The 26835-nt window shown below is 44.7% G+C and overlaps 1 protein-coding gene across 1 annotated transcript in view; it reads right to left on the minus strand.

Annotated features, from left to right (window-relative positions):
- GRM3 (glutamate metabotropic receptor 3) overlaps positions 1–26835 on the minus strand; it is a 1262213-nt gene that overhangs the window by 172217 nt on the left and 1063161 nt on the right. The gene's annotated exons all lie outside the window — the stretch shown is intronic.

Raw genomic sequence — 26835 nt, forward strand, 5'->3', positions numbered from 1 at the left:
GACAACGCCTCTGTTGTATATGAATCTAGGACCCTAAGGTAATTTTTCTGATTCATGCCCATATATAGGTATAAATCACCCTATCCTTATATAGGCATAGAAATCATAACCATATTTATACTTAGCCTATGCAGTCTAAATACGGCATGGCTACTTCCACTAGTTCCGAGAATCCACAACGATTTCTTGGAAAAACCCGCCTACAGCAGTCAGGGACTTCCCCTTGCTTGAATATTGATTTATCCAAGAACTCAAGGAGTTTTCAAAGAACTGAGTCTTTGATCACGTTATTTTGTCCAACCTTACATCAAACTCTGCACCTTCAAGGTATAAATATGCCCAAATTTGCCCAGGCAAACACACGGTGGTTTGGAGCAGTTCGACTATCTACTTGCCCGACGCCCTGCAACAGCAAGTGCCGAAGGAAGTCGACCCTCTAGCTGATGCACTGAGAAATACGCTGTCTTTTCTCTTGCAGAGAAATCCAGCTCCAGTGTTTCCAGGCTACCCTTGCGGGTTGCTGGGAAAACGAGTCCTGAGAGAGGGATACAAGTCCTCCTTCATTCTAAACCATGGTACGGAGTTGATTAGACCCTTAGCGAATTCTTGGAATAGATTCTTGGCAAAAGAATACTAAACTTAAGCTACACCTCACTTACTTCTTCCCTCGTACTAGACCTAGGTTAGGTACACCCGGGTAGGCATATTTTAGAAGCACCAGTGAGTACTTTTAGTCATTATTTATTAATGTATGTATTCTATGTTATTTTATATGGCTTAAAAACCATACCATGCTTTTACAGTTTTATTTTATAATACTCTTTGTACTGTACGCATTGTACTTTGCAACCAGTATTACGATTGTAGCAGTTCATTTCTCCTGCATGAGAGAGGACTGTTCAATAGATACTTTTAATTGAAAACGCCCATCTCTCTATTTCTCTGCACCTCTGGTGAAACGAAGCATGCATGATTGACTGAGTGAAATAGTTGTCTATTGTTTCCACGACTCTAGAGATACGTTTCTTATCCTGGGGAAACAAAGTTGTCATGTTTATGCGGTTGTCAGAAACTAATCACTTCTTGTGAATTCAAGAAAGTTTCTAGTGACCTCTGAGCTAGCTGGCACTCACAATTAAGTCTAATATATTCAATAGAGACCTAGTTGACCTCAGTCCTATGTCTAAACTATAGTATATGTTATTCCAATGCGCAGAGCCTATTGGGACTATAGGAACTACACTACACCTCCAGTCATCACATGGTAGGGGCTGCACAACAGGAGTGGAAGAACTCAACTGCAACAGAGCGGTATTCATGGACAGAACAGTTGGTAGCGGAAGCTGAGGGGCTTCCAGCACTTTGATCCATGCTGTTTGGTGCTGTTGTGGCCCTTGTAGTAGATTGGGACCAGGCGGACAAGCTGGTGCAGACAAAGGGGCAACATAGGTGTAGCCTGGTATTCGGCCTGTCAGTCTTAGGGTGGTCTTCCTCCCAACTTTTTGCCTTACTCCTCCACTTTTCTGACCTTGTTTATGCTGGTATCAGGACTCTGAGCAATTTACCACTGCTAACCAATGCTAACGTCCTTGCGATCTCTCCCCTGAACATGGTAATATTGGCTCATACCCAATTGACATATTTAATTTACCTATAAGTCCCTTGTAAAGTGCACTACATGTGCTCAGGGACTGTAAATTAAATACTACCAGTGTGCTTACAGCACTGATTGTGCCACCCACTTATTTAGCCCCTCTAATCATGTCTCACGCCTACCCATCTCCCCAATGCCTGAAATGCCTGTTGACCCAACATCACAACTATAACTGAACAATAGAGTTGCCTCTAAGTGAGGGCTGTAACCGCCTACAGTCACGGGGCGTGCCCCTCTGAACTACCAGTTAGCCCTCGCTGCATGTGCCGGGGAGATTGCCCCACTGATTACCCAGTTAGTCTTATCGGTCTCCAGATCCTGCCAGGCACAATATCCTTCAGACCAACATGTCTGCCTCTGGAAAATCCTTGTCATCGCTGCTGGGAACCTTCATAGTCCTACCCTGAGCCTTCCAGAGACTGCACCAGTTCTGCCGGCCTGTTGCTCATTGGAAAAGTGCAGTTTTGTTATGTTATGTTGTTATGTTATGTTAATTGGGTCTTTTATAGCGCTCGGCTACTCGAAAGAGTGTCCTGGCGCTTAATTGACAGCCTGAAAAAGACAAACACAACACAAGGTTAATGAAAACGGAGTCAGCAAAATAAAGGAAGTCTAAGAGGTAAAAGGCCAAGTTTTCAGGCCCTTCCTGAAGGCCAGTAAGTTCGAGGTACTGCACAGCGTCAGGGGCAGAGAGTACCAGAGCTGTGGGGCCCGGGACATGAAGGAGCGTCCTCCAATGCGGGCCCTCTTCACACGAGGAACAATGACAAGAAACATCGACTCTGATCTCAGAGATCGTATCGGACGATAGAAGGCGAGCTTCCTTTGAATGTATTTAGCCCCCGAGGCGTAGAGGGCCTTGTGTGCAAGAGTTAGGGCTTTGAAAACTATCCGCTTCCGGATAGGCAGCCAATGAAGAGACTGCAACAAGCCAGAAACTCTGGCTCGCCTGTGCAGGCCAAAAATGGCTTGCGCTGCCGCATTCTGGACCACCTGCATCCGTTGCAGGAGGTACTCCGGCAGTCCAAGATACTGGACGTTGGAGTAGTCCAATCTTGACCCGATTAAGGCCTGTACCGTAGTCCTCCTATGGTCCTCAGATAGCAAAGGAAAAAACTTCCGAAGCATACGGAGGAGACCAAAACAGGTGCCAGTGAGGGCAAGGATCTGAGATCTTAAAGTCAAGCCGTTGTCAATTTTGATCCCCAAATTCTTAGCCAACTGAGACGATCGCAGCGGAGGAGACATATCAGCGGGCCACCATACCTGCCAGTCTGGATCGGATTGACAGCCGAAGAAGAGTACCTCCGATTTGTCTGAGTTGCATTTGAGGCTGTTCAGTTGGAGCCATTCGAAAACAGCCCCAAGGCACTCACGGACACTCTCTCCATCGATATCCTCTCCTTTCCGGCAGGTAAAGAGCAGCTGGGTGTCGTCGGCATAGGATACGATCTGGGCCCCGAAAGACTCAGCCAATGCCGCCAGAGGGGTCATAAAGATGTTAAAAAGAGTCGGGCTCAACACAGAGCCCTGCGGGACTCCGACTCCCAATGGCGGCATCTCGGCAGAGCTACAGGAGGCCCAGACCGTTTGCCGGCGGCCAGCCAAAAATGATCTAAACCAGCTAAGCACCGTCCCCCTCAGACCGATCTCATGAAGTCTGACGAGCACACCCTCATGGGGGACGGTGTCAAAGGCCGCCGACAAGTCAAGCATTATCAGCATGACTCTGCCACCCGAATCCAGCGTCTCCTTGATGGCCTCGGACACCTCCAGCAGCGCCGTCTCAGTGCTAAGATTAGGGCGAAAGCCCGATTGAGTAGAATGAAGTAGATCGTACGATTCCAGAAAATTAGAAAGCACAGTGTGCACGTGCTTCTCCGTGATCTTAGCCAATGCGGGCAGGAGAGAAATAGGCCTTTAATTGGCCAAGACATCGGGATCCAAACCAGGCTTCTTAATGAGGGGAATGACCATAGCCTGTTTCCAGGCCGGTGGGACCAGGAGGGGATTCACCAGCGGATTTACCACTGCCGCCATCTTCGCCAAAAATGTGGTCGGACACGGGTCGAGCGGCGAACCCGATTTAAGATTGGCCATGAGTGTCAATGACGAAGGAGCTGGAATAGGCGGAAAGTCTGTCAGGACTGACTCTAGGGGGACCGATGGAACTGGTCCGTCCTCAGAGCAAGGGGAGACAACAGCCGGCCTCGATGGAAAAGAGTCCTGAATCAGCTTGATCTTGGTGGTGAAGAAGCTGGCGAGATCCGACGCCCATGTCTCTGTGGGGGCGGTCTGGGTCGCATTCGACCGTGGGGCAATGAATTCTCTAACAATCGAGAAGATCTCTTAGCAGGAATGAGAGGCAGCCTCAATCCTCCTAGCAAAGTAACTCTTCTTCTCAAGGAGGATATCCCGGTGATAGGCCTTGACCATGATTCTATAATCGAGTCTGGCTGCAGGATCGTACTGAGCCCGCCAGGCCCTTTCAGCCACCTTGCACTGCCTGCGGGAAGCAAGCAGCACTTCAGTAAACTAGGGAGCAGAAACCCATTTAGAACGCGAGCGAGGAGCTCTCGAAGGGGCCAGGTCATTCAGCCTGTCCACAAGCCAGGCCTGCAGAGACTCCAGGTCCCTGTCTAAAACCCCCGTGAGAGGGCATGGATGTTCGTACAAAGCCTGTGCCAACATTTCAGGCGTCACCTGATGGTATGTCCTCGACGCTAATCCTTGCTGTCTGAGGGCACTGCTCGGGGGTTTCTTATTCCCCAGTATATAAAAGTTGACCAACTGATGATCAGACAAGCCATCACCTCTATAGGGGACGTAGAGGAGACCTGATCCAAAGTATGGCCTTTATCGTGCATTGGTTCAGAAAGAAAATCACATCTGGGTCCGAAGCCTCATCCATGTGAAAATTGAGATCTCCAGCCAAAATACAGTGGTCAGCTCTCAGGACCAGCGTTGACATAACAGACTGAAGTTCATCGAAAAAAGAACCAACTGGACCAGGGGGTCTGTAAACTAGCAACCCTTTCACCGACTGATATGGCGCCAAAGATAAGGAGAAGGCAAGGGATTCAGACCCATTGATAGCCTCCGTGGGAATAATTGAACATAAGACAGATTTCTTCACCACGAGTGCTACACCTCCACCTCTCCCTTTTCCTTTTCTGCCACCACTTCGCCCTCTCAGTTTCTACTTGATCGCTCATCGGGCTGCTTTCGACAAGCGGTGCAGCCCGTACTGAGACTTAGGTTTTTGCCAGTCTTCTTGTCCATGGAGCTCTAGTGTGTCTGGCAGTGAACAGCCTGTGTCCTCTAGCCATGCTCACGTCTCAACAGCTGTACTGAAAAAGTGAGAGCGGCCTTGGTCTACCACCCTTTGTCTGGCTGGGAATAGGAGCACATATTTCAGATTCAATGTGGGTTGTTGCCATTTCACAGACAGTAACATTTCCCTCTGGGATCGGACCACTTGGGTATAATCAGGGTAAATATTCACTGATTCCCCATCCACCTGCCAAGGACCATGGGCATGGGCACATTGCAGGATGTCATCCCTGTTGCAAACTTTAAGGAGTCTAACAACCACTGCCTATGGAGGACCCCCCCAGCCTTGGCAAGCCACCTGGCACTAAGCATGGGCGGAAAATCCGTTCCGCTCGCGGATTTTGCGGATTTTTGGTAAATTCGCAATCCGCGAACTCTCGCGGATTTACCGAAAATCCTCAAATTCGCACGCAGCGGATATTTTTGCTTGGTGATATAATATTGCGGCGTGCGGCGTTCACTTACCATCATTCAGCGTTTGCCGAGTTGTTTTTCTCGATATTTTGCGAGTGCTGCGCCATTTTGGATCTTGCTGCGGTATCCCGCGGGAGTTTGGCGACGCATCGCGAGAGTTCGCAATTGCGAACATGTAGATGCGGCGGGCAGCAACAATCTCGCACTCGCAAAATTACAAAATTTGCAATTCTGCACAAGAAATCCACCAGCAAGCAGCATAAACCTTCTGAAAATGATGATTTTTATCAGAATAACTCCTCAGGTTGACATTTGCCTGCACTGTTTTGGATTTGAGGCCTTTTTGACTTTCTTTGGATCACTTTTGGATTAGAAATCAACTTTCACAAGTAAGTTTGTTTGGGGCATTACAGTTGCTGTTCTGCAGAAAAACGAGTTTTGCAAAACTGAAAGCACTCAGCAGGTGCAAAAGTTCACTCATCATTAGTAACCATTCCCTGTAGTGCTTCCTGAGGGGCCCCTCCAGCGTTCAGTTGCCTACGTACAGTTGCTGTTCTGCAGAAAAACGAGTTTTGCAAAACTGAAAGCACTCAGCAGGTGCAAAAGTTCAAACTCATCATTACTAACCATTCCCTGTAGTGCTTCCTGAGGGGCCCCTCCAGAGTTCAGTTGCCTACTTGCAACTATTCTATGACCCTGCTTTGACCCTCACAGCAGGCTCATAGAATAGCTACAAGTAGGCCACAAAAGTCCTGGGGAAAAAAATTGCACTGCAACAGAAAGAAAATTACAGATAAGGAAGCAGGTGCCAGACAGGAAATTTAAATTCAGTGACACATTAATCAACCCCAATTTAATTCATGTCAGTTGAAGCAGGGCAGGTGTGCTTGCTTTTCCCCCCCATAATCTACAGTGATGAATCAGAGGGTGGCAGTGATGTACCAGAGGGTGGCATGGGTGAATCAGAGGGTGGCAGTGGTGAAACAGAGGGTGCTGTGAACCTGTGATGATGAACCAGACGTAGAAACAACAAAGCTGCGACAGTTGCGAGTCGACAAGTAAGTTCGCAATTGCGAACTGGTACACAACCCTCGCGAACTGGCAGAAACCCTTGCGAACACCAAAAAAAATCCGCAAATTCGCGTAAGTTCGCGAATTTTTGCGGATTGCGAATTCGCAAATACACAAATTCACGAACGCCAGATTCGCAAAATTCGCCCATGCTTACCTGGCACTCTATGGGACCTTAGCAACGTAAATACTACCTGGAGGCCTTGACTTCCATGACTACCTTCAGCAGCCAGTCTTTCAAGTAATGTTCCATGCTGAGGCCTTCAGTCTATTCTGGTAGACCGACCATTAAACATTGTTGCATCAGTAATGATCCTTTGCGTCTTTCACTTTTTGCTGCAGATGTACCACTGATTGCTGCAGGGACTGGATTTGTTTCTCATGGTCCTTAGTGATGGCCTCAAGTGTGCTACGCCACACTTATCTCCCTCACCCTGTCCACCAATGTTTTATGATCCACCCAAAGAAGTCCCAGAGCCACTGCATCTATTTTGTTTTCCAGTGCAGCCTTAGTGTCCCCATTAGCTGCCAGTATCTTTGCCGTTTAAACCTCTAGCTCTGTTTCTAACATGGGTTGGTCAATGTCTCGTGGAGACATCTGGCCCTGCTTCACCGCAGGCAATGAGCCCAGCTGCGCGAGTTTGATGCACACCATTGTGGATAATACTGCCTGAACAGCCACCTCCAGGTCAGCAACTCATTGAGGCAGGGGGCCTCCAGAAACTGGGGTTCGCTGCCACCCCCCAAAGTATGAGCCATATGTTGCCTGACCCTCCCCCCCCAAAACGCCACCTCTTCAGTCATGCGGAGGGGAGCACCCTGACCACCAAGCTAGCCACCCATCGCGAGGCAACCAACCCCACAGCGCGCACGAGCACCCCCAGCTCACCTCTGGTGCCTTTGGTGTAGGGATATTACCCGCTCCACCTCAACTGTGCCACTGCCTCAATCACCACCCATCTCTCTGCTGCTTTGGATGGGGCAGCCTCCCGGTTTTCATTCCTGGGCCTGAGATCTCTGGCCATCCTCCAGGGCTCGACCTCAACACACAGTCCCCACACAGTGATGGGGAAGCAGGTCACAATGTCACTATGGGGAACCCCTGGGCCCACAACTGTCACAGCTGCCGATCACGGCTTTCCTTAGGCGCTCCCATTCTCCTCTTTCTGGTGGAAATCTCACCCAGTTTGAGCGAGGTCCATTCACCAGGCTGCACGATTTTTAAGGTACAATGCATCACGGAAGGCTGCCCGCTCACCGCCTCCATGGCCAATCCAGGGCTGGCCAGGCTCCTCCCTGGTGTTCTGCTCAGTCTAGGAAACCTGGGCTGTGAAGGGCCCTGATCCTCGAACCCTGGGCACCAGGATAATTGTGTTCTAAGCGCAGCTCGTGCAGAGTTTCCGAGGCTTGCGTCTGATGCCATGTACAACTGGCCACGCCCCCACAGAGACCTTCTTCGTCAATTTGTTTATGTCTTGGATAGCAGTAAAGGACCTGTCGGCCTGCTTCATTTTGGAGAAAGGCCCAGAGGGTGTTGATTCCCAAGCCCCCGCCTGGAGCCCCTCCATGCCCCATCATATTACGAGTGGTCAATTACACAGATCGGAACATGATTGTGTGGCAGGTGGGACACCAAACAGACTTGCAATGACTTGCGATTTGCCATGCCAAAAATCTTACTATTCCCTGATTATACTACTAAAGTTCAGCTTCAACAAAAGTCATTACTTGGAGTGGAACAAAAACTGCGTGCACTTCAATTGCAATACATACTGTACCCAGACAGGCTGAAGGTCCTATTCCAGGGGAGGCCTTATTTATTGACAACTTGGAATCAGTAAGGGACTGGTTAGAAGATCAGAAATCAATATTCAAGAAAATGGTAAACCAATGAATGTACATGGGGAGTCTGGGGGTCTCTCTACAGACCAGTAAGTTAACTCAGGAAGCACAACAGTAATTCCTATTGCTTGAGACTGAGAGTGGTGTCTAGGAATGGGGCCTCTTCGTTGATGGGCTCTGGACAGGACGCAGACATACATACCATTTAATCACGGATGAAGCTGTACATATGCTGCATAATCAGCAGACTTGTGAACCTTGCTCCAAATATTTATGAATTTTATTGATTTGAACTGTGTCTTAAGTGTCTGACAGAATCTCGGAACAGCAAATATCATGCTACACATTTATCTGAATACAAAATATCAATGACAAAAATATTGTCTAACTATACCTATAATGGTAAGTATAAAGATATCAGAAGAAAAATATTGCTAACACTAAGGGCCCCATTAGGATGTCGGGCGGATCGCCACCGCCATGCGGGCGGTGGCGATCAGCCCAACATCCTCTCCCGCCCGCCACCCATTTCCCCCGCCATATTACTATGGCTGGGGGACCGCGGCGGACAGAAAGACTGTCCGCCGCTTTTCTGCCCGGTCAACATGTCGACCGGGCGGAAAAGGGTTCTATATGGTGGCGGTGTCTGTTAGACACCGCCATCCATATTAGGAAGGCAGCGGGAACATGCACCGAAAGGCATGCTGGAATCTCCTGCAGGGGCCCATTGTGGGTCTCCAGGGATTCCGGGAGGTGGGGGGGCGCACATGGGGGGTACCTATGGTACCCCTCTGCACTTCAATGAACAATGTGGCAGGACCCGCACGGTGCCTGCCATGTTGTGCATTGAAGTGCGCAACGTGCATTTTTAGCTTTCAGCACCGCCCGCCCGCCGCAATGTTAAAAATGCGGGATGCGCCCACCAGTGTGGTGGGTGCATCCTAATGGCCACCACGGGACTGCCACCCTTATGGCGGGCGGTCCCGTTTTACGTCAGCCCGCCATCCTAATGGCCCCTAATATTGTTAAAAATAATACAAAAATATAGATTTTTATTATATGTATAGTATACAATAGTCAATCTAAAATATTCTAATGTACATTAATAGATTGTAAAATGAATAATCTAAAATGTTTGGAATATATATAAATGTATACTCATAAACACACACACACACACACATAAATATATATATATATATAAATACATTTTTATATTTAACAGCCCTCACCAAATATGGAATGTAAAATTTAAAATTATTAAAAACTTACATAACTATCAATAAATAAAATGGTTTATGATCATTAATAATTAATTAATTATTACCCAATGCCCAACCCTCTACCCCTAAAAACCCAACAACCACCACCTAAAATATAACTTTAAAATATAATCACTACACAGTTTACATAATTAACGATCAATTAAATAGTTATTAATTCATTCATAATTAATTATTATTCAATTATTACTTATTTACCTTACCACCCTACACCCCTACAAATCCAACATCCCACACCTAAAATATATGTTAAAAAATGTAATCACTAAACTATTTACATAATTAATTATATATTAAATAATTAATACATTAACAACGAATTATAATTAATTATACTTAATTAAATTCCAACCCGCTACCCCTACAGACCTCACAACTTCTCCATCACAATATTTATGTGTCACAATATTTAAAACTTAACATTTCTACATCTCAATTTCTAAATCAATATTTTGTCTCAATACTGTGTTTCGTTACTCGTTTCGTTTCACAACCCAGATCGTTTAAGTTTTAAATGGTTATGAGGGCCGAAGATGTTTTAGCTATGGAAGTGTGGGGGGATCGGGTTTTGGGAGGTTCTTTTGCTTAGTGAAGACAAGCCAACAGTATCACAAAGGCACGAAGGATTGCATAATACTCACACACAGCCCGCCATGACCAAAGGTGCTCTAGTCTCACTTTATAAAATACTGACTTGGAATGTCAATGGATTGAATGACACAGTTAAGAGTGGGGAAGTGATGCGCCAACCAAAAACACTATACCCTGCGGTGCTACTCCTTTATGAAAGACAGTTATTGGGAAATAATTCTGCCTTTTTGTGTCACTTCAGATTTGATCAATGTAATTAGCATTTATGATAGTCTGTATACAATGTATTATTAATTAATTCCCTATTAGTGACTCCTTGTCTTTTAAGTCATCCTGTGCTCCAAGGTGGATACATTTGTGAAATGTCCCTGTTTTTGGTTATAAAAATCTGGCCACCCTACGTGGGTTTTACTAAAGGTTCTAGAGAAATTGCAATTCTCCTACATAAAACATTTTCACTGGAGGTGGCAGACATGATAGCTGATCCCCTGGGACGGTTTGTGCAGGTAGATGGCACCATTGCAGTCAAATGGAACCTGGATATATTTTTTCTGGTGAACTATTGGAGGTATTCCTCCGCAAACACTTTATTTAATAACATTTTGAAATTTTATAAACCATTTCAGAGGTATCCTATATGGTTAGTTTTGAAATACATTTTAACAGCTTGGGAAGCACAATCATCTTAAATAAGGTGAATTGACCCAGGATGTTAGGCGGAAGCACGCTCTAGAGTGCCATATGATCCTTAATTTTGGTTTCCAATGGATCATTATTCAGTCTCCAGCACTGTTCTGGTTCCAAAGACGTGCTCCCCCAGATAAGACAAGGAGCCTATTGCATACTGGACATCAAGTTTACTGATGAGCCATGACATGCCAGAGTTCACCCGAAGACATGATGCATCACTGTACACCTGCAGCATTAAGGCTGGCCTGGGGAAGGACGCATCTGGCTTCTGTATCAACAGAAGAACATCATCTGCGTATAGGGAGATTTGGTCGTCAGAACCATTGGCCAATCGCATTTCCCAGAAAAGTGCATCACACTGTATCCATTCCACTAGTGGCTCGATTACAAGGGCAAAACGATATGGGGACAGAGGGAAACCCTGCTTACTGCCCCTTTGTACCAAGAACTCTCTCTCTCGCTCTCTCTCTGACCCTTTGTTGACCCTCAATTTCGGCCTTGCGGCATGGTAGAGCAGCTGATGGCATTTTCGAAAGTAAGGGCCAAAGTTCATGTACCGCAGAATAGAATGAAGAAATGGGCACTAGAAAGAATTGGAGGCCTTCTCACAATACAGCTGTGCAATAAGGGTTGGTTCAGGGATCCCTCCCATCTGCAAGTATATTAGGAAAGCCTCTTATACTGTGCTTTACGCCTCTCTTCAGCATGAAGCTGTTCTGATCTCTGGTGAACAAGAACATCAACTTTGGTCATCATGGTGGCTAGTGTCTTTGCCAATATTTTGACTCCTAAATTGATCATTAAGATTGGCCTATAGGATGCACAATCGGTCTGTGCCTGGTTAGATTGTGGCACCGCGTGTATGCTGAAAGGGAACCCAGTGCGAAGAACCTCATTGAACATAGATAGCATTGGGGACCTAAAATTGCTTAGAATTTCCGATAAAGCACTTGTGAGTAGCTGTTGAGCCCTGGTGCCTTCCAAGCATTCATGCTCTGTGAGCCGATGTCAGTTTCTTTACTGTGAGTGGTAGGTCCAGTTCGGCTCCCCTTCCCCAGAAAGTGTGGGCACTATCAGGTACTTGCAAGTGGTAGCTATGTCATAGTGCTTTTGTTCCAACAGGACAGAAAAGAAGGTGGTGGGGGGGACAAGGCAACGCAACAATGCAAGTGGAGGGCATGGGGGATGGGGCAAAACAACAATATGGGAGTTTGGACAAAATAATATTGCAGGACAACAAAGCAAAGCAACAACAGGGCAAAAAGCAATGCAGGAAGGGGTAGACGGGAAAGTCATAGCAATGATGGGGCAAGCAACAACACAAGAACCACAGGGAAAGCACCAAAACAACAATGACCAGGACAAGAAGGAATAATAAAGAAGGCTTGCATATACAGGCACTGCTGCAAATAAAGGAAAACAAAATTTCTCCCAAGTCTGCTGAGCAGTGGAAGAACACACGCTGAGCAAGGAAGCAGTACTTGGGCCCTGCTATCCAGAGGTGGGACAAACTTATTAAGAAGTACAGTCAGCATGCTCTGATGAAGGAGAACAAAGAAATGAGAGAGGTGATAAAGCCAACCAATGGTAAAATAATAGGTGGGCTCTTAGCTTCCTGGAAGTGAACAAAATGTCTGCCACGCGACAGTGTATACACTCGCACAAGACTCAAAATGTACTCTAAAAGATATTACTGCTAAAATGTCAAAGACATACTCCTTCATAGTGTTTCTTTGAACCATTTAAACTATGGTGCATAATATTCTGCTGTTCACAAGTCTTTAACTTGCCCAGATTCAGCCAAGGGCCCCATTAGGACCCTCTTACTTGCATGTCTGCTGTCCCTTTTTCATGGCGGGCCCCTGCCATGAAAAGAGCAGTAGATATGCAGGTCTTAATATGCTCGGCAGCGCTGGCATTGGCACTGTCAGTATATTCAGGCCATTGTTGGAGGGAAATTTTAAGGCGTTTTTGACCACATAATTTCGGGCAGAAATGTGATATCTAAAATAATAAGACACATGTGTGAAATGCGGGAAGTGAGTCAAGAGTGGCACAATTTATTCAGACAATTTAAATAATAAATGTAATGTAATGTGCCTTGTAAAGCGCACTGCTGCCCTGAGGCGTCGTGGCACTGTAGACAAGACCTAATTTTGGCAGGTGTTTGACCGCAGAACATATCAAAAGTTTGAACTTTTTATCAAAAACACATTGCATCACATCTCGGAAGCTTTAAGGTGGAAACTCCTTATAAGGCTATTTGTTTACTTTAAGCCCTGTCGCTATTTTAGTTTCCAAATCTGAGGAAAGTACCAGTTGGCCCCCCACTCCTACAGTGTGGACAATGTTAGCACAACCCTGTCTATGTGCTGGCAGGGACAATTATGACTCTCATGCTTCAGATGTGGACAAAATAGGCCTGGGGCACTATATGTTAAAAACTAGACCCTGCTTCACCATTTGCAGACCACCGCAGTAGCGGAATCCTTGACCCCGGCAGAGGCCGTGGTCTCATGACGGTACTACCGCCAGACTCATAACATGGCAGGTGGACCCACTGTGGTTGTGTTGGTGGTCGGATCACCACCGTGAGTATGTTATTCTCTGGACCACCGTATTCGTAATAAGCCGCTTGATTATTCCCTTTTAGTTTTTAGTGCTGTAATATAACAGTTAAGACTAACCCATAAGCTACCTGATTGCTCAAAGCATCAAAGTGGACTCTTGAGTCATTAAAAATTAAAAAATGTACCCCGAAGATATTCTGATAGAAATAAGTCTTTAACAACAAAGGATAGAAAAAGCATCATTATGAACATACATTGATGGTATTTTATTCTAAACTGCCACTAATAAACAAGATATCAGATATATGAAAGCTCAGGTTTCACACTCCACATTCAGAATACAGGAGGTCACATATTCCATAAATCAGCTCACAAATCTGAAACTACTGGTAGCATTTCAGTATAATGATTACTGTGTAACTAAAGCATTATGTGGTAGTGCACTGTCATTTACAGACAACACATTTTTCATTAAAAGAGCCTATATTGCACAGACATACAGTTTTACTGCTAAAACTATATTGAGCACAAATAATAAAGTGTGGAAATCAGGTTTTAGTGAATATCTATTTTATGTGCTTCACCAAGTAAAGTGTCTTTATTTGTTTTGATCCTATTAAAATCTTCGATTCCATCACGTCCTCAGAATTAAAAAACAAAATTGCTTTCCTAACTGCTGAACATGTACAGCTCATTTACAAGTATTTAAATGTTGTTGTGTGTTACATCCTATGGTCTTTCATTTCAAACATCCTTTACCCCAACAAGACTGTCACGTTATTCACTTTGCTTTTCTTTCTCTTACTGCAAAGGGAGTGGAGTTTGTAAACACGAGTCCCCATGTCAAAATAAATAAGCATCAATTTGTTAGAAGACACAGCCTGACATTTGACCTCTCTCTTTGAAGCCACAGCAAATGTGACCAGATAAATACAGAATTTAAAGCCATCTTTATTTACTGCTTGGACTTTTATGCCCACCAAAAATCAGTTCACAACTCACCAGTGGGTCTTGACCTACAGTTTGGGAAACATTGGTTTAGAGTAGTACTGGTGTAACTTTAATTTCTACTGTATTAGCCTTAAAAATCAGTCAGGATATCTGAGCAATGCAAGGCACCTTGTTTACTTTGGGCCAAAAGAGAACAGTGTGCACCATTAAATAGAAAGTAATTCTTCTCTGGGACTTCAGTATGGACTTAACATGCAAAGATACAAAAAGGTAAATTAACTGTAAACAGATCTAGAATGAAAGTGTAAAACTTCATAATTTATTATATATCCTTCCACAATCCTTTTCTAGACACTATTAGGTTACTTAAGCCACTGCTTTGCACATATATAATGGGTATAATTAGTACAATATAAAGACATTCAAGTCACAAAAACCTTATTATGTTCTACTGCAAAGATTTCCTATCATTATACATTTCTCATTATTTTTAATCCTGCCCAATTATTTGAAGGTAGAGTATGGTCAAGTAACACAGCATTAGTCTGTTGGCCAATTTCAAATGCTTCTCTACAGGTACAAGCTCCTAAATATCTAAAACATTGTGTAGGACACTCCTTCATAGGATATCTAGTAAGTAGACAGTAAAGGCATTAATGTGTTCAACAGAGTTTGCAAAAAGGGACAAACTTTCAGAAACCCAACTTACCGACCAGAAGGCTTTTGAGCACGTGGCCTGACATTGATAGGACCACCGCCCCATTAAGTCCTAAAACGCCACCATTCTTTGGATGAGGGAACCCCCGCTATCTACGCCATTAACTTAATCAGACATGATCCACTAGAAAGGACTGAGGAATTTTAGTCGACCAAAATCTCATGAGCATGATCACCATGATGGAGGCAAGGAGGCAATATCATTGATGGGAACATGGATTCATAATATATGTACCACCTCCTCGTTGAGGGGTCATCAATAAAGGTTTGGAAGCCCTTTGTTTTATAGTCCTGAAGAAGACTCGCATGGCCCAGGCATAAGTTACCGTTAGGCCCTAAGTCGAGTTGAAACGTCGACGCCCTTGATATTGAACCTGGACCCACATGTTTCTGCTTTATGTTCATGTGCAACATCATTTTTGACACATAGTTGTGCTTTTATTGAAAAACTATGAACATTATAGAATACATTGTATTCATGGCCAGGTTGAACAGGACGGATAATTGCAGATCCGCACTATCTTGTATAAAATGTTTATGAATATATTTTTATGTCATTAATCCTTGGAAATTCTTCTCTTTTCTTCATCACCCAACACTACTCAATTCACCCTTTTCTTTTTTTGCACGCTCCTCTTGAGGGCAACTACTATGACTCCTATGTATTGTCAGTCAATTGCATTTTTTAGAGGCAATGAATGAATAAATTGCCCTTAATTTATATGTATACTGTTGCTTTCTCTGTATTGGTGCATTCGTTGACTTGGAGTAGATTTTCATACTCAAGAAATGCTTATTTGGTAACTAAGTACTGACTAATTGTGGTATTGAGAAGAAATAGTCCATGGACCATTGTTTATTAATATTGTATGATACCCAGGTCCAGGACCATTTGGGTTACCCCATTGTATTAATGGTTGACTATATTGAACCAGCTGGGTGACAAGACCCAACTTAGATTTCCTGCATCTCTATGAATTATGTGGGATAACCATATGTACAATATGCAGCACCTGGAGGAGGTAGATTCTCTAATAATGGGAGGAGCAGCATTTTTGGTGCTGCTCGACATGTCGGCCGCTTTCGATACGTTTGACCATGCGGTGTTACTGGGCAGGCTCCGGGAAACCGGGGTGACCGGCCTGGCCCTGGACTGGCTGGCCTCTTACCGCCGCAACAGGCAGCAATCTGTAGCCCTGCCGCCTTTTCGATCAGCCATAAAAGATGTAAATCAGGGCGTGCCGCAGGGTTCCACAATCAGTCCGATTCTTTTTAATTTATATCTTCGCCCTCTAATAAGTTGATTAAGTCATTTGGCATTTCTGTTATCAATTATGCTGATGACACTCAACTTATTTTTTCTTTTGAGGGCAGGGAAGCGGTTTAGTTGGAATCCTTTCACCGTTGCATGACTGCAACGGTGGACTGGTTGCGTCAGAATTCGCTCCAGTTCAATGGAGCAAAGACTGAAGTTATCCATTGCTCACTGGCCCGACTCTCCCGTCCTTAACCCAAGGGGTTTTGGCACTCCTCTATTCAAGGCACGGTAGCGGCGGCAGAATCCGCCCACAACCTAGGCGTCCTGTTTGGGCCTAGCCTCCAGCTGGATGCCTTCCTCAATAAAACCACGGCGACTTGCATGCTATTACTTCGCATGCTATGGAAAATTCTTCCGTTATTCCCCCCCGCGGCAAGGACAGAAGCAGTGCGTAGTATCATTCTCAGTAGATTAGACTACTGCAACGCACTGCTTCTGGGGGCCCCTAAAACCCTAGTCTCGAAGTTGCAGCGGGTGCAGAATATGGCAGCCAAGTTGGCCCTTTCACGACCGCGGTCTGCCTCTTCTTCTCTTGCGCTTTCGGATCTTCATTGGCTCCCTGTCCAAGAACGGATCTGTTATAAATCTTCCTGTTTGGTCTTCAGAGCTCTGCATGGGCTGGGGCCAGTGATGTTGCAAGATCTATTCCCCTGGTACTCCACCGCTAGGCCTCTGAGATCTTCCTCGGCGTTCCTGGTGACAATTCCCAGGATAAAAAGGGTGAGGATGGGCGGTCGCTCTTTCAGCTTTGCGGCCGCCAAACTATGGAACTCCTTACCGATGTCCCTAAGGTGCAAACAGGACCTTTTGTCTTTTAAAAAGGATCTCAAAAGTCACTTCTTCCCGAGAGCAGTGTAGTGTTTAACATCTGCAGGTAATGTTTTGGTCGAAGCGCCAGGATACCCTTTGAGTGTGATTACAATTACAATTACAATTACAATCAACAAGATTAGAAAGAGAGGAGGTGAAGGGGAAGATGCAAATTACAGCAGCAGGGGAAAGGAGTAGTTAGTAAAGTATAGTTAGTAAAATATAGCAGAATCCAAACAGGATGTAGCATAGAGGTATAGATTCCCTTTTGTGCTTATATTTTAACTTTTTACTTGAAGATGTAAAGAGGCGTAGAGTTGAGGCTGGCATCATCAGCGTGATTTTGTTTTTCTTTCGCCAACATTGAGGGGGCTCTGACCGAGGGTGTATGCCCAAGAGGAAAGGGAGGGTTCCCCGGGGGGATAGAAGGATGGAGGGTCACAGGGGGTCAGAGGGGTGGGTTGGGTGGTGGGGGTGCACGGATGGGGCTGCAGTGGGAGAAAATGAAAAAATAATGTCCTCATACCCTGTATTGGTATTATTATATATGACAGTTTGGGCCGCTAGATTCAGTAGGGAGAGAAGGGTAGGCAGTGAATTATGGGCACAAAGATAAGGATTATCTCGTGGAATGTTAACGGGTTGCGCTGTAGTAGAAGACAGAGGCTGGTTATGAAATACCTTGAACAGTCGGCTGCACAGGTATTTCTTATACAGGAAACTCATTTAAGCTACTCTGAGGCTAAGGAAGCCTTTGGTAAATATAAATGGATAGAGCATTTTCTTTGTTCCCAACACACGACGCACAATAAGGGGGTTGCTGTCTTAATAAGAAAGGGAGTAAATAGTACTATCAACTCTGTGTTAACGGATTGCTCTGGTAGGTGGATCCTGGTACGGGCAATCTTGGGAGGGACCGAAGTCACTCTGGCATCCTACTATGGCCCTAACCTAGATGATCCTACTTGCCTCCTCAAGGTACAGGCTAACCTGATAGAGGTTACAACCCCATTATTAATAGGGGGTGATTTTAATGTGCTTCTTAACCCCACCCGCAACAGTTCAAATCATAGTAGATATGCAGCAGCTCCACAAACCAGGCGAGCAATGATTAATATGATCCATGATCTTGGCCTGGTCGATGTTTGGGAGACCAAAGAGGGATTGCGATCTGGGTTAACGTATTTTAGTAAAAAGCATGGCCACTCTTTGAGAATCGATTATATCCTCTCAGATAGAGCAAGTTTAGAGAATGTGGTAGACATTTCCATCCTCCCATCTATTCTTTTGGACCATGCACCCTTAACATTTGTATATATGGGAAGTACAGTTAAACCCCCTCCCCGGTGGACATTAAACAGAGGTATGCTGCGGGATCAGGAGCTAATTATCAATATAAGGGAATCTACTGTTATGTTTTTCCTCTACAATGCAGGGTCAACATCTCCTGACTATATATGGGACACCTTTAAGGCCTACATTCGTGGGATATTCCATAGCTTGATATCTTCTAAAAATAAGCGAGATAGGCTGAAATTCAAAAAAATGGATGTGGAGATATCTGGATTAGGAAATGCTAGGTTACACTGTCAGCCTGAGGCCATCTATCTAATCCTCAAAGAATTGGATCAAGTTCGTTCTGAGTACTGAATTAAGCTGGAAGAAAAAGTGAGGATCCAATGGAAGGTCCATAGAATGGAGAACTATGAGTATGGAGAAAAAGCAAGTGCTACCCTAGCTTTGAAGACAAAAGCAGATAGAGCTAAAAACAATATCAATAAACTAATAATTGATGAGGCTGGTGCAATGTCAAGTAAGCATGAAGAAATGCAGCAATGCCTCCTCTCTTTAATCTCCCAATTATATAAAGAAGATGCAGTACCAGATATTGACAGTATCCAAACATGGCTAAATAATAAGGCTTTACCATCATTGACCAGGGATAGCCAGGAGATGCTAGAAATGCAGATTACCGAGGAAGAAATCAGGCTCTATATTAAAAAGATCAAAAATAATAAGGCTGCAGGGACAGATTCCCTCCCAGGCGAAGTTTACAAGATTCTTGATGAGATAATGAATGTCTGACATAATATCGACAGACAGAATATCTACATACAAAAATATCGACACAAAAATATCGAAATCAAAAATATCGGAGTCATATCTTCATAAAGGTAAGTACAAATATATCGAAAAAATAATATCGTAGTACAAAAATATCGAAATTAAAAATATCGTTTTTTTAAATGTATTAATAATAATGTAAACATAATTTTAAAATACATATAATTTTACAAATATTAAATAAAAATATTAAAACATAATAAAAAAATTAAAACTAATACATATACATTTAAAATAAATTAAAAACTTAATAATTTAATGTAATTTTTTTTTAATTTCCTTTAATTGATTTAATTTAAATTTATTTTATTTTTACCCTGTACGACTGTACCCCAAAAACCCAAAACTGACCCTGAACCCTAAAAATACCCCTTTACCCAAAAACCCCAAACTGACCCTGAACCCTAAAAATACCTCTTTACCCAAAAACTGAAAACTGACCCTGAACCCTAAAAATACCCCTTTACCCAAAAACCCAAAACTGACCCTGAACCCTAAAAATACCCCTTTACCCAAAAACTGAAAGCTGACCCTGAACCCTAAAAATACCCCTTTACCCAAAAACTGAAAACTGACCCTGAACCCTAAAAATACCCCTTTACCCAAAAATTGAAAACTGACCCTGAATCCAAAAAATACCCCTTTACCCAAAAACTGAAAACTGACCCTGAACCCTAAAAATACCCCTTTACCCAAAAACTGAAAACTGACCCTGAACCCTAAAAATACCCCTTTACCCAAAAACTGAAAACTGACCCTGAACCCTAAAAATACTCATTTACCCAAAATTAATTAATCTTATTTAATTACCAATTAATTATTAATTAACAATAACAATAAAGTAAATATATTAGCACATTAGCTGTAATTAATTAAATTTAATAATTCATATTATTTTTTCCCAATTAATTAATTAACAATAACAAAAAATTATATCTAAAAAAATTACTCTAATTAATATAATTAACTAATTAATATTAATTAATTACCAATTAATTATTAATTAAAAATATGTACAAAATTATATTAGTTAATTAACTAATTAATATTAATTAATTACCAATTAATTATTAATTAAAAATATTTACAAACATATATTAATTAATTAATTATTATTAAATTACTTCCCACCCTATTCCCCTATAAACCCACAACCCGCTCTGATACTAAAACGCAAAATGTAAACCAATTTTCAAACATACATTACAAAACATGTTTAACAAACATATAAACAACATAATAAAATACATAACACTAATTTTTTTTTCGATATTAGTAAAATTCGATATTAGTAACATACATACCTTAAAAAACGATATTCTGTCTGTCGATATTCTGGACATCGATATTCTGTACTGTCGAAATTAAAACATCGATATTATTGTATATCGATATTTTAATTTCGATATTTTGTCTGCCTACCTGAGATAATAACTCCTAGACTGCATGAGCTATTTAACTATATCTACTCATCTGAGGGGGGAATCCCTCCATCTTGGAAAGAAGCGACTATTGTGCTTATACTAAAACCTGGAAAAAACCCATTAAAGGCAGACTCCTACAGGCCAATCTCCCTGCTAAATGCAGATTATAAGATCTTTGCTAGCATTTTGGCAGGGAGATTGGTCAGGGTGATTCCGCAACTAATAGGAGTAGAACAAAAGGGATTTATTCCGGGGCGCTACATACAGGAACAGTCTCTACAACTAATAGGCTGTATAGACCTGGCAGTTACACGAGCAGAGCCTCTCGCAGTGGCCGCATATGACGCAGCTAAAGCATTTGACCGCGTCAGCTGGTCCTTCCTTTGGGAAACACTTAGAGTAATGGGGTTCGGTACAGCGTTTATAAAATCCCTAGTTAAATGCTACGAGGGGGCTTCGGCTACTATCCTCCTAAATGGGGTATTAACACCAAGGTTCGAAATTCAGAGGGGTACACGCCAGGGGTGTCCTATTTCACCCCTGTTGTTCGACATACATATTGAACCCCTAGCACAGGCACTTAGGTTAGATCCTCAGATCACCCCCTTCTGCGTGCAAGATATCAATGTCAAACTTGCTCTATATGCAGATGATTTGTTAGTCTACACTAGTAACCCTACTGTGGTTTTCCCTAAAGTGGAGGACACTTTAAGTGAGTTTGGTCGACACTCTGGGTATGCAGTTAATCCTTCAAAGACGGAGATTATGTGTTGGGGGGTTGAAGGATGGGAAAGGATTGCCAGCTCTGGATTTAAATATCTGGGGATTTATATAGAGCAGGATCTGGCAAATATTCCTTTGACAAATCTGAGGAGAGTCTTAAAGGAAATTGATCATCTTTTCCTTAGGTGGAGGAATCTTCCACTAACAATATATGGTCGTGTGAACATAGTCAAAATGGTAATTTTGCCTAAACTAACATATCTGTTCAGCGCCATTCCCTTCGATTTCCCTGGTAAACTCCTTGGGAAAATCCAGAGCAAGATCGGATGCTTTATTTGGGCTAATAAAACCTCCAGACTATCGTGGAAGAAGTTACAGCAAAGGTTACTTAAGGGAGGCTTAGCATTACCAGATATCATCTGTTACTGTCTTACGTTCCAGTTCAAAAATATTCGATGTCTACTGACTAGCCCCATTGATAGCATCTGGGGGAAGATCCTGAATGCCATGGTAACCCAGGAGGGGGGGGTCTGGATTTTTGTTTAAGTTTGGGGCCCCTAGGTTCTTCAAGAAAGTAAGCCTAAAAGTGATTAGATCTGCACTTAATACTTGGCAAAATCTCAAAGCAAGGTGGGGAATGAAATATTACTTAGACTTTGCCCCAATTTGGGACTCCCCGGGACTCCCCGACTGCTTAAAAGACAGCCTGGCAGTCCCAATAGAGCGTGCTGGTATCCAGACGTGGTCTGAAATGATATCTACAGGTGGAGTTCAACCCTGGGAGGTCTTGAGAGCAAAGATTGGCAATTCCTTCTCTCGCTTTAAATTTTTACAACTTTGCTCATGGTATGCGACAGAAAAGGCGAACATAGGTGGGAATTATGAGGTAGAGTTAAAACTCCAAAACCCAGCTCCAATGAAAAAAGAGGTTGTGATATGGTATAGAAGCCTACTAGATAAAGAGGATACTGAGCTTCCTCCACCGTATCTTGTTTGGGGATCACCTACATTGGAGAACAGTGCTGCAGAGCTTTATTTCCCATCTATTAACAATCTATATAAGTTTGTTAAGTCTGCTTCTTTGAAGAAAACACTTTTTTCACCATTAATAGGCTGTATTATACCCCAAAAAACTTCATTTTAGATCCTCTTCCCCATTGCCCTAAATGTGATATAATAGCAGCAGACGATATGCATATGTTTTTTGAGTGTACTCAGTTAAGGGGCTATTGGCGGAATATAGAGTTGGCCTTGTCTGGAATCTTTGGTCTAGGGATTACTCTAGATCTAGTTTTGGTTATATTTGGCTTAAGCCCATTTCTTATAATTCATTATTCCAGAGTACAAATGGGCCTATTCCTCTGTTTGAACTTCTTGGCTCGAAGAGAAATCTGCATACTGTGGAAAGATCCGGCCCCTCCATTATACGAGAAGTGGGTTCGGGCGGCACTTAATATGGCAAGGCTTGATAAAAACGAAGGAAACATCTGGTCGCCATTGGTCTGTTGGGGCAAGGAACTTAGACTGGTGTAAGATAGTCCGATGATTACAAAAAGCCTCGTACAAAGAAGCTGGCCTGGTGGGCCTGAAAGCGAATGCAGCAACATGGACCCAGGGCGTTCAGGATCGACAGGGTCTTTATGTTACGATGGCAGACGCTTACGGTGCACACAAAAATAAAATAAAAAGTGGCACCTCACCCACAGGTCAGCAGTCTTAGACCTGACAGTCCTTTGGGTGGTCCCTCCTTATTTCTCTTCCTTTTGGCCTTCTATTTTTTGTGTCCACTACATTTCTTTTGGTGTTGACCTTAGGTCTCTGGGCGCTCCATTGTTATCAATTGATAATGAGGCGCAGATGCTCCTTTAAAATGGAGGCAAGAGTAGGAGATCTTTTACAAAATGGTGGCCTGCCAACTGCCAAGATTTAAGTCATAGCTTGGTGCCATAGGGTAACATGAGGGGTTCCAGAACCTTCTGGTCCACTCTGGACACTCTGGGCCCAGGCTATATAAGATGGAATGTTGGGCGGCCGTTTTGTACAGTGAGGAGTGGGGTTAGTCAGGAGTTAAGGCTTCTAGGTGGAGAGGTTGGCGCACTAAGGGAGGGTTTGACAGTCTTCGGACCTGCTATCCTTCTTTGCTGACGCCCCCCCTACCTGATGACCTAGCCCTGTCTTCATCCTTTACCCCGGGACCAGCGTCCTCTTGTGTACCCCCTCAGAAAGGAACCCTAGTTCAGCCCTAGTCGGTTAAGACCCCTGAGCCGGGAGTTGGAGGGTGCAAGTGGTTGCCACGATAGGGGCCTAAGTCCTTGTCTTAATTCTCCCCCACCTGGCTGCCATCCAGAAGCCTGAAGGGACTACCCTGAGACTGTACTTCTAAGCCTACTATTGTAGTAGCATCGCAGAAGTTTCATCAAGACTGACCCCGGGCTGTGTAGCGCTTCTCGCGCTTGTGTGAACTCACCGCCACTTGTTCAACAACTGCTGCTGGGGGAGCGCGCAGTCTGGGCCTGCCTGTTCTGTGAGGCGACCGGCATCGGCGTGAAGCGTGAGAGCTGCTTCCGCGATGGTTGCCTGGTAACAGAGACCCAGCGAAGCCCCGCCCGACGATCCAGGAAGAGGCAAAGCGCCAGAAGGTGAGGGGCGGGCAGTGAGGAGGCCAGGCCTAATCGAAGCACTTCCTGAGTTAACAAGTGGAGGGAGAGAGAGTCGTTGAAGAAGGGGAGGGAAGTCCAGAATCGACCCCCCCCCCGACAGGGCATCAGTGCAGGATCAGCCTCGGAAGTCCTAAGGACGGCGCTTAAACGATAAAGGAAGTCCGAGACTCTGTCAAGTGCGCTGCATGTTCTGTGGGGAATATCTGTCAGACCTACCATCATTAACGTAAGCGGGGATAGGTAGGTGGAGGGAGGAGACTCGGTACACCGTAACTTTTGTCAGGCCGGTTCTCTGAGTAGTTGTCTGGCCCTGTGGAAATCGTGACTGGAGTGCCTGAAAAACAAACCCAGCCGATCTACAGCATGATCAGCTGGTAAAATTACAGCAAGGGAGTGTACTCTTATTTATTGCAATCCTAAGCGAAGCAACAAGCCAGGCATAGATTGAGAGCATGGTTGCTTGATGCAGGAAATAGATAACCATGCCTGACGAGGAACAGGAACCCCACATCGATGCTGGAAATTGAGTCCTATTTACCTTAAGTGAAAGTGAATACAGTCCATTTAAAGATTGTTTACTTCAAAGCATTTGCCTGTCTTCCTGAGACATATGTTATATGGAACTAATGCTTAGATAATATATAATTTTGACCTATCTTTGTCATTCTAGGCAGTCAAAAGTGGAATAATTGCAGGGCTGCTTCTGGATCCTGTACTTCTCTCATGTGTGATGCAAATGTGTTCTTTACAGAAATGTAATTCCTACACCTATCTGCTTATGACTGTTATGATTATTTATGGTCAGCTAATTTAATTAGATCTTATGCTGTTTTTATGAATTAACAAAAGAATATAATTTATTGACAATGTATAATATGTACATTTATCAAACGGTGAAGCAACTGAAAACCTAATTGAAGGGAAAGATAAAGCTTTCCACTTTTTCTAAAGACGGTCTGGTGTAATTTTTAAGTGGAGGTGCGCTGAGTTGCTGTGGTGAGTGTGACGCAAGTACAACAAAATTGCCTTGAAGTTAGGCCTTTCCACTTTGTGCCAGGCTACCCTAGGTGGACCGGTGATCCCGGGTCCAACAAGCAGAAACTGCTGTCTGAAACCTTTGAGGAGACCATAAATGCTGGACTTGGTCTCACGCGTACTCATGGCTGAAATGGACTCCAGTTCCTCTTTTTGAATCTTTGTTGTTTTAGTATAATTTTAGTACATTTCCCTACTGTTATAAATTAGAGAGCAACTTATTTTATTGGGTTGTGTTTTTGTTTTCCCAAATGTTTTATACATTTTCTCTAAATTAAGCCTATATACTCCTTGCCATAGCTACCTGAATTGAGCTAAGGCTTAAAATGTTGAAACGGGGGGCGTGGCCAAGATGGCGGAGTAGGAGGACATGTTCTCCCGGAGCTCCCGTACCCGTCCAGGCATGAAGCTCTTAAACAAGCTTATTCTCCCCACTTGACCGCCTGAAAGTGCGAGGAGAGCAAGGAGAGCTACCGGGTCACCATTGGCCTGAGACCCGGCCCCGCTGATACCCGGAACGCCGTGTGCTGTGAGCTCGGACGCCGGAACCCCGGGCCGGGGAGGCGGTGATAGCCAGAAGCCGGGGCTCGACTGGAAGTGGCGCTGGACCCAGAGCTTCTGGAGGCCCGTTGTGGAGCTGAGTTGGGAGACGTCTGCGGCGCTGAAGCAGAGATTGCTCGTGCCCGAAGAGAGGCCAAGCCGAGCCCCGGGTGCGACACCCCGCCCCAGGAGGTCGGACGCAAAGTAACTTGAGGCCGCGGCTGCAGCCCGGACCGGAAAGGGTCGGGAGGCCTGGAGCGGCGGAGAGAAGGCACCGGCAGCAGGGGCAGGATCCCGCGACACAACAATGAGTCCCGACACCGGGGCCCACTCCTGATATCCCGGTCCAGGGGTATCGTGCGGTGCGCCCGAGACCTGGCACGGAGGAGACCTACGGCTGTGGTGTGGCCGAGCAACAAGAATGACCCGGTGGCGGCACGGATCCTTCCCGGAGGCGCCGCAAGAGGTGAGGAGGAGGCCGGCAGGACGAGGGAGCGCACTGGAACCCCAGGGACGGCGGTTAAGACCTCCGAAGATTGCCAGCGAGTAGCGCATCGCACACCGGAAGCGGCTGCGGCCTACCGCGAGGAAGTCCGACCCGGATGGCGGAAACCTGCCGAGGAGGGGTAGGAGTGCACAACCAGAGAACTTAAGCCTGGGGCCCCCACTGAGAGTCTCCGCAACGCCGGAGCGGGACGCTTTTGAAGGGGCGGTGAGAAACGCTAACCCGAGCCCTGGAGACAGATGGGAAGGTTCACTAGACTCAGACCGCAGGGGAAGTTGCCGCATAATGCCCTCCAGTGTCTGGGGGCCCACCAATGAACGCTCTAGCAGTATAGCCTGAGAGGGAACAGGAGGACTGGCGTGAAACCGGACAAAGATGCTGCGTTGAAGTTGCCTGGGACGAGGGTAAAGTATCGGAATAAAGACCTCCATTGACCAGCTGGAGACCTGGGCCCAACGACAGTGCGTGCGACCTTGCGCAGAGAGGCCAGAGCTGGCACCGAAAGTATCCACATCCCCCCTACGTCTGGAGCTCGGGGCACGGTGGGCTACGCTCGATAGGGACACCGATTGGCCATCTT

The sequence above is a fragment of the Lissotriton vulgaris genome, chromosome 1_1, assembly GCF_964263255.1.
Source record: "Lissotriton vulgaris chromosome 1_1, aLisVul1.2, whole genome shotgun sequence".
Taxonomy (NCBI): Eukaryota; Metazoa; Chordata; class Amphibia; order Caudata; family Salamandridae; genus Lissotriton; species Lissotriton vulgaris.